This window comes from Pan troglodytes, chromosome 5, assembly GCF_028858775.2.
Source record: "Pan troglodytes isolate AG18354 chromosome 5, NHGRI_mPanTro3-v2.0_pri, whole genome shotgun sequence".
In the NCBI taxonomy this organism is placed as follows: Eukaryota; Metazoa; Chordata; class Mammalia; order Primates; family Hominidae; genus Pan; species Pan troglodytes.
In genome coordinates, this window is record NC_072403.2 from 46050973 (window position 1) to 46060442 (window position 9470).

The 9470-nt window shown below is 46.7% G+C and overlaps 1 long non-coding RNA gene across 1 annotated transcript; it reads left to right on the forward strand.

Annotated features, from left to right (window-relative positions):
- The first annotated feature begins 1929 nt into the window (after positions 1-1929).
- On the forward strand, positions 1930-8942 carry LOC107975278 (uncharacterized). The gene is made up of 6 exons (XR_010157998.1): positions 1930-2234; positions 3072-3698; positions 6036-6242; positions 6324-6416; positions 6627-6709; positions 8699-8942. It is a non-coding gene; the product is annotated as an uncharacterized LOC107975278 (long non-coding RNA).
- The last annotated feature ends 528 nt before the right edge of the window (positions 8943-9470 follow it).

Below are 9470 nucleotides of genomic sequence, written 5' to 3' on the forward strand. Positions count from 1 at the left end.
AGGCAGTCCAACACTTCCCACACAGCTTCCCAGTTCAGTGGGCTGAGCCACCTCCAGGCCCCTGGTTCTCCTGCTTCCCAAGCCAGCCACATCAAGTGGCCAGTTGCCTATCAACTCCCCAACGTTCCCTTTGTGCGTATTTAGGCTTTATTTGCTTCTCTAAAGCCTTCAGCCTGTTTGAGTTTGATAATGGGTCCCCTCCAGATTAGCTATGCTCTGACCCCTAGTGCACCTGAATTTTGTCTCTGCCAATATACTGCATTAAGTAGTGCACTCTAGCCCATCCCTGGGAACTGCCAGGGAGAGCACCCACGTGTAGCTCTGGATTAGTGGAGAAACTCTCATCCAGGTACAGGATGGCATGCCAGGCCATTACTGTCACAGCTGCGGGCTCCGAACTCCTTAGGTGAGGTAGGCGAGTATGGTATCTCAGACCTAAGCCATCAGGGAGTTTCCGGGAGCTTTTTAGTTATGCTTCTATTAGAGAAATTCCTGTCAGTCCAGTCCCTACTTAGGATCCATCCCAGGGCAGTGCCCGAGGAAGGGATTTGAGCAACACCCATAAGGGAAAACCGTAGTTCTTAAAGGTTGATACTGTAACTATCATCTGGTGTTCCAGTTCAACCCACATTGGTATTTACTATCTTCAGCTGTAGGAGACGTGGGTCTTCAGGTTTAAGAGATTTTGGCAGATTCAAATTCATGTTTGTCTGGCTTTTGCAATAGCACACCTGTTCCCATTTTTATCAGTGGTGGGAAGAGATTTTAGGACAAGATTTCTTCAGAGCAACCCTGTAGCTGCTAGTTTCTGAGGGAGTGTATCAAAAGGCTTAAGGGATAGAAAAGGAAGTAAGGGGCCACCATCCCCAAGACCTGGTCACAGAAGCCAGGCTACGGGTTTGCTCAAGGGTACAAGGATGTTGGTGAGAGCAGGAAAGTCTCATCTGTCATCTTAGAAGATGCCAAGAAGTCACTGCCTGCTAGAAGCTTTTGAATTGTTTCTGTGAGTCGGAGACAGCAAGTCACCCCAAGTTCCTATGCAGTAATTCAGGCCCATCTGTACACCCCCTTCCTATTGCCTAGAAAAGCTTATAGCTTTAAGGACGCTAGCAGAGCTAGCCCCCTCACTCCATAGGGCCACTTATCCTAAGCAACCCACACCTAAAGAAGGTTCACTCATGGGAGGGAGAAAGAAAGCTTTCCTTAGTACACTTTTAGTTATTATGGGAGTTTTAGGCATTTATCCCCAGTTATATAGTCCCCACGACAGTTTCTCCTGTAAGTAAGGAGACAAACAGAAAAAAGCAGGGGGTTTAATAAAGGACAGGATTCTAGTAGACCCCAATAAGGGCTACCTGCCTTTAATCAGCCAGCTTGCACGTTAGGGCAAGTCACATGAATGAGGCCGGCAGAGGGAGGCTGCTTCATGTACTGCAGCTTACTACACAAAGAGAGGAAACCCACCCAGGAAAATTCAGAGAGGTTGGTTTTAAGAGACCACCATTCTCCCCTGCCCCCCTCACTCCCTTTCCCACCCAGGAAAATTCAGAGAGGTCGGCTTTACAGAAACCACCATTCCCTGCCCTGCCCCCACCTCTTTTCCCACAACATTCCTCTATTAGAAAGAAAGAAAGAAAGGCTTTATACAACACTTCCCAGCTTTTCCCTACTTTCTTCCCTACAACCCAGGGAAAGCACCCAACACACACAACCGCCCACTCAGCTTCCACCAGCCACAAGCCCTCCCGACTGCAGACAGCGACAGCTGGTGCCGCCCTTCGCCCTTCGCCCTTTTCTAGACGGTGAAGGCTAAGTCCCACCCTCCTGCCTCAAAGCACTCTGGGTGAGCAGCTGCTCCTTTGGTTTCTCATTGGCTCTCTCGCTCTCAATCAACAGCTAGTTTCCAGCCCCTCCAAGCATTTCCTGGTCCACATGACCAATAGCAGCAAGGAGAAGTGGAGGTTTATTGCCTGGCTATAGACAGCCCGAGAAAGAAAGTTAGCTTCCCACCCCCAGCAGCTGCAGTGATTGGAAAACGAGCTTGAGCCTTTTCACCGAAAAGAATATATCATTATCCGTTGGGTTCGCCCTACTTCCCTGTTAAGAATCACCTGAAGTGCCTAAAAATCCGCGAGTTTCAGGGCTTTTCCCTGGAAATAATGATTTAGAACGTCCTGGGGGAGGGCCTAGGAGTCTGTGGGTTTAATAAGCACCTCCAGGATTTGTGTCTTCGGGTAAGGTGGCGTAATACTAAAGAGCTGGTATTCAAAAGTTTCTTTCCAAGAAATTGCTTCTGTTACCCTGTTACGTTTATCCAAATATTCTCTGTTAGTTGCTCCTTTAGAGTTGAATTTCTCCAGCAGCTCCCACAAATAAGCAGTTTTTCCTGGAAAGGGAAATGTAACAGTTTAAGAGGGGGCTGGCTAGTCTTGATTTTCGCAGTACACCGTCACCCCACCATCTCCTCAGCCAGTGAGCCACAGATGTGTGTGGGGTGTCCATTATCAGCCTGTTCAGCTGGATCGGTTTGTGACCCTAAAGTGAATCTCCAGACTGAGTAGGATGATAGTGTAGGCAGAAGCCTTTTAAAGGAGGGAACTGGGGTGTGGAACGAGAAAGTTTCAGAGCCTCACTGGGCAGGCCTGGGCAGCCAGAAGACTGTGGGAATACACAGAAGGTGGCTTTTTGTGCACCATGGGCTGTGGCAGGAGAACTTGTTATTCCCACCCTAGTATCAGAAATGCTCCAAGAGAGAGCAAAGGTTAAATACCGTGGTGTGTTCCTCCAGGTTCACCGTGGGAAAAACCCTTTGCTCAGGGGCTGTCTGGCAGAAGGTGCTGGCATCCACACCCTTGTCAGAACCCTCCATAGACTGAGCAGCTAGATCACCTAAGCTGATGGAGCTTTCCTGCAATACCAGACCCTGGCACCCATGAAGGGAAGTCTTAGGGTGGGCATTTTGTGGAAAAGAGAGAGGAAAGAAGGATTTCTTGGGGTTAACAGAAAGTGGATGTAGATAAAGGGAATTCTCCAGTCTTGCACCGCTAACATGGTGCAATATTCACAAACAGACATGATTCGTGCTTGTCGACAAAACTGACCTCGGAGCTGAGGTGAGTGACAAACCAAAGTTGCCAGGCCTGAGTAGGGTCCTCGTGCCCAGAGGAGAAAGAGAAAAAACAAAGGAACTCTTTTCACTAAATTCACCAGCTATCTTCTGATCCAGTTAATTAACTGGGAAAACTAAATTAAGCCCTAAAGCCTTATTCATCTTTGAGGGGACCTTTGATGTCTTGAGCACTAATGGCAGGGAGGTGGGCAGTGCTGGGCTGGAACATCTCCCATGGACAGCCAAGCAGCATTCTGTAATCGTGGCTATTAAACTGCTTTCTTGGGAGTTGTTTTTGATCCATGTGGAATAGATTAAGAGTCTGTTTTGAATCCCCTAGAGTTTCCTGTGGAGCATAATTAGAGATGCATTGGAATAGGAATTCAGGTCAACACTTACTTTAATGAGATGTCTGAAGAGTATGGCCCAGCAAGGGGAAGGGTAGAGGGAGTGGAGTGGTGGAGATGAGGAAGGGACATTGTCAGGATGAGGGGGCAAAAGAATGAAGATTTTTGTGAGGAGGTGAATGAAAGACAAGGAACCACAGAGGAGAGAGAAATGGAGAGTGAGAGAAGCAAGGAAATGAGAAGTGAGTAGCATTCACTGTGTCCTACCACATGCCAGGCACGTTTTCAAAGATGATGAGAAACAGTTGAGAAAATGATACTGGAAGCCCATGGAGAGGTTCACAGCCTTGGATTCTGATGCTTGTCTTGAATCTATCTGGAGACAGTAGAGAGATAGGGAGAATGGGCTTTGTCATCACACAGACCTTGGTTTGATTCTTAATCCCGTCCTTTTTGAGCTCTGTGACTGTTGGCAAGTCACTGACCCTCTCTGAAACTGTTTCCTCACCTGTCAAAGCAAGGTTAACTATATAATGTTTATAACACTCCCAGAATGGACTATTGTCTAGCATATATTAGATGTTCAATAAATTATTGTTACAGTGAGGAATCTGAGGATGAGAGAGGTCAGCTTGGCCTAGGAGCTCATAACTAGTCAGTAACAGAATTGAAAGGTAAGCCCAAGTTTGTCTGATCTCCACTGCCACCAAGCAAAATGTACATACACGACTGACCTTCTGTGGGGGAAAACAAGGTCTGTTCTCCACAGGGTGACCCTTAGCCCATGATGACAGTCCTTATAAGTGGTACTGGCACTGAGGGGAGAGCTAAACCAGCTTCAACCAATTTCAATCAGCTATGGCAGGATTTTAAAATTTAGATTTGGTGGCATTACTTCCACAGACTGGTTTTCACAGGGCATGCCCTTGCTTGTATCTCCCCATAGGTATGTAAAGTTGCATCCCTTGCTGAGTTCATTCCAGGGCTGAGTTCCCATGATATACCTTGCACTAGTTCAGTGCCCTAAGGATCATATAGTCCCATTGGAGAACTGTGGCAGTCTCTAATGGTGGTATGCTGGTCTTCAAGTTCTAGAACCTGCTGCAAGAGTCTGCCTTTGGGATCCGTGGGAGGGCTCACACCAAGGTCACAGTCTTCCCCAGGCTGCTCCCAGTCCACAGCACGTGGCAGAGTACTGGAGCTGGGCCACTTCTGCTCAAGGTGGGACTTCCTTAATAAGGAGGCTCTAGGGCTCACCATCACCTGGGAGGTGCACTGCAGTCTGAGTCTCATCCTGATTCTCCTTCCTTCTCCACTCTTTTTCCTCAGGGGTCAGACATCCATCACAATCTGAACTCTCCCTGCCTATGCCTGCTCCCTCTCTCATCTTTCCTAGGAGTTTCCCCTCAAAAAATCTTTCACTTCTATGTTGATGTCTGCTTCCCAGAGCATCTAAACTGACAAAAGAAACAACATCCATTATTTATTTTATAAATAATGATGTAAGCCCATTGATCAACAGAATTCAGACTCCTCCTAACTCCCTCTTGAGCTGTTCACTTCTCTCCAACTCCACAGTCACCACCTTAGTTCAATCCCCCTTCACTATCAGTTAGGATCCTGGCAGGACACTAGAAGACACACTCAAATTGGGTAATTTGTTGAGAAGTTAACAAAGGGACAATTTACAAAGCTGTAATTCCAAGCTGCAACCTTAGCTTAAGGAAGCAAGGGACATGGCCTGCCTGCATCGACTTGAGGTGAGGGATAAATACGTCAAACTTACTCTACTCCCTCCTATTGCGTTTTGGTGCTCCCTCTGGACCAAACCTAAGTGGAAGCCAGAGGGGACAGGAGCCCATTGATGGAAGTCAAGGTCAGCTTCCCAAGACACAGAAGGGTCGAGAGTGAATCTGGAGAGGCAAAAAGATGATATTTGGCACAACTGTGCCTTGCCCAAAGATTTGCAAAATCTTGCTATCCTCAATGCTTTCCTTTTAATCTTTCTCCTCATTCAAACCAGGGTGACATTTTAAAGATAGTGCCAACCCTCCTAGCTACCTAACTTGCTCAGTGGCTTTCCCCACACACTCAGGATTAAGGATCTGACTTCCACTCTATCCTCGCTTCTTGTAACAACTCTTAGGTGGAAGTAAAAACCTGACCTTGCCCTCCTTCCTAGAATACCCTCCTCTCCCCTCAGCTCTTTACCTGGCACCTCCAACTCATTCTTCATGTCACCTCCTCTGAGTATCCACTGTCCCCTGCCCCTTTTACACCAAACAGTTTCCTCTAAGTCTCCTCCCATGACTCTTGAATTTTGCCTTCATAACACATTAGTTTTCAATTATTCATTTACATACAGGGCTGTTTGATTAATGACACCTCCCATAAAGAATAATTTCTGTGACATCAGTGACTTTGCCTGGCTCAGTGTTGCCTTCCCTGAAGCTAGCACAGTGTGGCACCCTATAGATATTTGTTTGATAAATACATAAAATGCTATGGGCAAGCTAAGCTAATATATTTTGGAGTTGAGGATGGTTCTGATTTTAAACATTTCTTCCTCTTACTTTCAGTCAAGCATTGAAAAATCCTGGAACTTTCAATATTTATGTAGCCAAAGTGTCTCTCTTGCTCACTCACTTGCTTGCTTGCTTGTGTACCACTAATTGAGCAACTACTATGGGCCAGATGCTCTGGAAAATGCTGTTCTGAAGAGGAGTACTAATCTTCACCAGTGGTGCACCTAGCTGTATTTTGCACATTAGGAAACAGACCCAGAGGTAAGAAACAAGTTGCTATCTGATCACCCAATGAGGAATACAATCCAATTCTTTTATTTTTCTATGCTTCCCTCTCTCCAGGCACACCTCCCAGATGCATCTTCCTCATGGGGTTGTCGCAGGGTTTAAGAAAATGAACTCATATAAAGGGCTCAGAATAGTGTCTGGATCACAGTAAGTGCAATCACTGTTAGTTCTTATTAATGTGCCATCCTCTTCCTCCTTAAACTTCCAAACTTTTGCATGAACTATTATTCCTACCAAGTGAACCCCCTCCTACCACCTTGCAAATCATATCAATGTAATTTTATATAAAGATCAGTTCAAGACACATGGCTCTGGACTCTATTCAAAGCTTATATCTCCTGATTGTATTGGCTCCAGGATTGTATTGGCTCCAGGAACTCTGAAGAATTTATGTCAGTGATTCTGAAGTGAGAATGGAACATGGATCCAACCCCTCTAAGGTGAGGAAGCTGAGCCCCAGAAAGGGAACCCAACCTGTTCTCATGTCAGAAAATGCTACAGTTTCACCCACTGTTCAGTATTTATTTCTGGCTCTTAATGCCAGCCTTGCCTTCTCTGCCCCTTAGGGCTTTCCTTGTCTCTGGGCATGTGCCTAGGAGGGGTACAGCACCCCCTTTCTTACCACCATTTTTCCTTACCATCCCTGTAGTCACACACTTTAGCCCTCTCATTGGAGGTGGTCTAGTGTAAATCATGGAGGGGTGGTGGCACATCACATATATTACCACCTCTTCCATTTTTTCTCCCCAGTCTTTCCCCTATTTCTTGCTCCTGTTGTCTGTACAAGCTGAATTACTGTCCCCAATCTGTAGACACTTGAGATGCTCTCATTTCAGAGGAATTTCTCCAGCTTCTGGAATTGAATACCTCTTGGGCACCGCTTCTTATTCCTTTGGCCACCCCCACCCCAGCCCCAGCCATAGTGGCCTGTTCCATGCAGGCCTAGAGCACCTTCGTGTCTGTGCACCCTGACACTGCCTCACATTTGCCTCCATTGCACACCCTGGATTCCTGCCCTCCAGCTTTTCTGGTGATGAGGTATGGGATGCCTGCGGGGAACCACTGGGCACCCTGATGGGCACAACTTGACAGCTCCTGGGGAATTAACACCCTTGACCAGTAGCGATAGGAATCAAGGCCTCCTCCTCTTGTCACCCACTGTGTGGGGCTGAGGTGCACTGCATAAGGGCCCGGTGACAAGGGACTTGCAGCAGGGCCCACTGAGCAGCACATCATTAATGCGTTTCCCTCCTTCCCTGATTTACTTCCCCCGTCCTTTGCTTCTGCTCCCTGGGATTACTTTCTATGTAAACTCCCTGCACACAAGTCTTTTCTCAGTCTCTGCTTTTGGAGAATCCAAACTAAGATACCAGTGACTCCTGGGGCTACAACATCCATTTCCGCTGAGCATTGTTTGCCTCACAGTTCCTCATGGACTCGTTTTTGCTTTTCAAAATCTTCATCCTTCAAGGATCATCTGAGATTCTATCACCCTGATCACATCAATCCACAACAATCATTTCTCTTCCAGGGTAGCTATACCCTTTTTTAAGCACTTAACAAAAATTCTATCTTCTTTTCTTCTCCTTAATGATAATAATGAATAAGAACAGCTAACAATTATCCAGCTGCCACTGTAAACCCTAAGATTATAAACACCTTGAAGCCAGGGCCTATGCCTAGGTCCGCAGAGAGCCTAGCATAGGGTTTAGCCCAAATTCTGTGATCTTCCTTGAACTCCTTCAGTAACAGATGGCTTTGTTGCAGGCACCAGAGCCTATTGGGGTGGCTGTCTTTCTTCCTGCCATGCCTGGTTTCTCAACTGCAGGGAAGACACATGTTCCTTGCATCCTTGCTAAAAGCTCTATCAAGAAAAGTGAAGTGTCACCCAACCCAATGCATGAGCCTGCAAATCATACTTGACCTCTAATGCCCAACTCAACCACCACCTCCTCCATGAAGGTCCCTGATACTTCCAGAGAGAACTCTCCATTCTCTGAATTCCTGCAGCCTTTTATCTGTACCCTTTTTATGAAGTGGGCCAACTCGTTTTTAGACAACTTTTGCAATTATATCCATAACTTGTCTGTTCTTGCAACAATGGGTAACTTCAGGGAAATGACCAAACCCCAGGGCCTAGCACTTTCTATTAATAGTTGTGGATATATTTTGAATGAATGAACAACTGAAGGTGAGAAGAGAGACTGAGAGGCTGGAGGCAAAAGATTATCAGGGCTTCTGGATCCTGATCAGTCCTGGGAGGCCCAGAGTTGCAGATTTATAAAGATGATGGCAGAGTCTACCACTTGTCCATGCAAACTCGTTTTTCTCTTTTTACATAAAATGTATAATTGGGCACACTCGGCCACCAGAATATATTTCCCAGCCTCTGTGCACCTTATGACTCAGTGCTGATGTTTGGTGTACAGGCAGAAGAGACGTGAGCAGATTACCTTCCCTGTCCTTAAAAGGAGTGGCCCTGCATTCCCTGAGAGGGCATAGCTGGGGCAGTCATCTGGACCCACCAGACAGGAGCTGCAGCTTGATAAAAGGTGCCTGGTTCCAGTGACTATGGAGCAGCCTGCCAGCACTAGAGGAGTCACAGAGATGTCTAGATGAGTCACAGAGACATATACATGACAGAAAAATAAACAACTATGTTGTTTAAGCCATTATTAGTCAGTCTTTCAGTTCAAGCAGCTAAACGTGTATTTTAATTAATACCAAGACAGCTCTGTAAGTCTGATCCATCCTGAAGAATTGAAAAGAGGGCATATGCCAGAGATATGTCAGGCCAAGGAGTTACAATAGGTATAGGGTGGGGGTGAGGGGCAGCTGGGTGGCTAGATGGAGTCTTGGCACAATATATATGTGGGCTGACATACTGTGGTGTGGTCCTGTCTCTTCAAATTGGAGGTAGCTGGTTGGGCTAACTGGTGAGCCCAAGCTAGAGATGGAGCTCAAGGGAGCAGGAACTACAGAAGGTGAACCACGCAAGGAAGCAGGGCAGACCAAGCTGGTAGGGAGAACCCTGATGGGAGTCACTGATTGTAACCACAGGTTCCTGACCAGAGAACTATGATACAGGCACAGAGGCCACAGGGGCCAGAGCGAGATGTTGAATCCAAGCCAGATCCAAGAGTCAGGAACTAGGTTGGGGTGGAGAGTGGCAAGAAAGCAGACTCTGGGGTGATCTCCATG